Raw genomic sequence first — 2,500 nt, 5'->3', positions numbered from 1 at the left:
CACACCCCCTCTCTCTCACTACTCTTCGCTGAGTTGCCAGGTTTTCCCCTTCCGATATTCCTTCCCTCTCTCCTTTTATCCATCACCCATTTCCTCCTCACCACCTGCCTTCCATTGCTGTGACGGGGTTAGCATCCTCACATTTTTTTTTTCTTTGCCGTCAGAAATTCGTGTTTTGTTACTTTCTACTTTCACGTTGCTTCCTTTCTTTCTGTCTTATGTACATTCATCAGTTGTCTTCTGTCTATTATTATGATGTAATGTAAAACCCCACGCATCTTTCTGTACGATTTTTTTTATCCCTTTTATCTTCTCTCGCCCATATTATCTTCCTCTCCTCTACTATGTCACCCAATGATCTCCCACTTACGCCCCCTTTTCTATAATAAGCATATTTTTTTTTCTATCTATGGTAAATAATTCGTTAATTCGTGTTTTTTTTTCCATTATTTATTTGTTTATCTTCTCTGTTATGTTCCTCCCCTTCTATCTATTACCCGCATCTCCAGCACTCTAACTGTAATGTGGATAGCTAGCTAGTACCCGCATATTTTTCTCAATGGAAATTCATGTTTTTTCTTTCTATTTTTATCTCTATTAGTGTGTTCTGTAAGATAGCCAATTGGTTCACGAGTAAAATTAACTTCGGAACATATTTAGATCTAAGTAAGCGTGCATTCTCCTACTTTATGTCTGCTTAGCTCAGGAATTAAATGTTGAAACTGGGTTGGGAGCAGATTAGCAACAGGGCTCTCTCTCTCTCTCTCTCTCTCTCTCTCTCTCTCTCTCTCTCTCTCTCTCTCTCTCTCTCTCTCTCTCTTGATAAGGTTTCTCTGTTTCCTGTGTGTGTATGAATTGTGGTCTTGTTGTCACTATTTGGGCGACCACCACAACCACCTCCACCACTACTAACTACTACATGCACAAATGCTAATATACACGCAACACATGAACCAACCAAATAAAATATACGTAATTGATACACAAAATATTACACACAAATGAAGCACAGGGAATCAAAGGAAGAGTCATAAATAAAGAAACAAAAGAATATAAGAAATAAGAAAAAAAAAATAGTAAATGGGATAGGTAGATGGGTGGGGCTCTCTCTCTCTCTCTCTCTCTCTCTCTCTCTCTCTCTCTAAGGGTGGGGCTCGTCTTCGCAACACACACGAACACTCATTATACGTTACTGTTTCATATCCCCAGTACACACACACACACACACACAAACTTGTACTACAGCCAACTTTTCTCCGCCCCTCCTCTTTCCTCGTTTCCTTTCATCTGAGTCTTTTTTTTTTTTCTCAGCCATAACATAAATCATTAAGCTGAAATAAAAAACACTGAATAATCATAATTTTCGTCTTTTCTTCCCATAACGAGTATGAAATTCAACTTTCCGTTCTTGCCTGCTAAAGTAACAGTTTTATACTCTATGACCCTGAGACTCGTAATAAAATATAGTTCACATTCGGAAAGGCTTTGACTCGCCACTACTTCAAAAGGGTTTTAAATGCTGTTTCTGCAGTTCATAATATAGAAATCCTTAGAAACCCATCACTTCAACTAGAGCCTTTTGAACGTAGTGGAGGTAAGATACGATGCTCCAATACCTTCCTATTACGTCACTTGGTACACAGCGGACAAGGAAAGAAAGGAAGGGAAGCGCAGGGCAGGGAAGGATGGGGTCAAAGAATACGAGGGAGTAATTTTTCTTTGAGGATTACTGGCTAATGAATATTGTGACAAGCAGCTTCTCTGACAAATCTGATACGTGCTGGTATAGGAGAGAGAGAGAGAGAGAGAGAGATGAGAGAGAGAGAGAGAGAGAGAGAGAGAGAGAGAGAGAGAGAGAGAGAGAGAGAGAGAGAGAGAGAGAGAATGTGTATTGAAGCTATGCAAGTGTTAGTTCATAATATAATCGCTGCCAGGGAAACTACTACTACTACTACTATTACATACTCATAAATAACTACAAATACATACAGACTACAGTTCGCTATATAATCGAGGTGTATTTATGTTACATTTCTAGTGTCAAATAAGTCTCCCCATTAACATATAAGGTTGTAGATAATAATACGTTTCAGCTGGCAGGTGTCGCAGAGAAAGGGTTACGAGCGGAAGACACACAGGTATGATAACCTCGTCACTGCTTGATGCTCTCATTCTCTCACTCGCTTTGAAACGCAGGGCAATTTTTTTTTTAATTCCTACTAAAAATCATTATTAATCAACACATTACACTGCCACGCAAGTTCTTTCCATACTCAGTTACAAATTCTGACACTTTTTTTTTTTCTATTCTTTTATTCCAGTCACTTCATTCGTTCTGTAAACTGAAAAAAGAAAAAAAAATCTTTTGTTTTCTGTGCGTGTCTAACCTCTGAATGTTACCAAAATATGACCAGAGAGGAGTTAAGCGGTTAAATTATACGAGACCAGATCATTCTTTTAATTTGAATACTTATTTACATGAAAAATGAGCGGAGAAATA

General features: G+C 38.3%; 1 protein-coding gene across 7 annotated transcripts in view; it reads right to left on the bottom strand.

The window, feature by feature from the left end:
• LOC135115364 (annexin B9-like) overlaps positions 1-2,500 on the bottom strand; it is a 19,863-nt gene that overhangs the window by 13,433 nt on the left and 3,930 nt on the right. For 3 of the 7 annotated variants that reach the window (XM_064032057.1, XM_064032056.1, XM_064032061.1), the window contains exon 1: positions 1-64. This exon is cut by the window's left edge and continues 63 nt beyond it. The exons of 3 other annotated variants lie outside the window; for them this stretch is intronic. The gene's annotated coding sequence lies outside the window, so the exon portion shown is untranslated. Of the gene's footprint in view, positions 65-2,500 lie in introns of those variants that run through there. One more of the 7 variants, XM_064032060.1, reaches the window with a different exon arrangement.

This window comes from Scylla paramamosain, chromosome 29 (genome assembly GCF_035594125.1).
Source record: "Scylla paramamosain isolate STU-SP2022 chromosome 29, ASM3559412v1, whole genome shotgun sequence".
Taxonomy (NCBI): domain Eukaryota; kingdom Metazoa; phylum Arthropoda; class Malacostraca; order Decapoda; family Portunidae; genus Scylla; species Scylla paramamosain.
The sequence above is the reverse complement of the archived record's forward strand: the minus strand, read 5'-3'. Positions and strand labels throughout refer to the sequence as shown.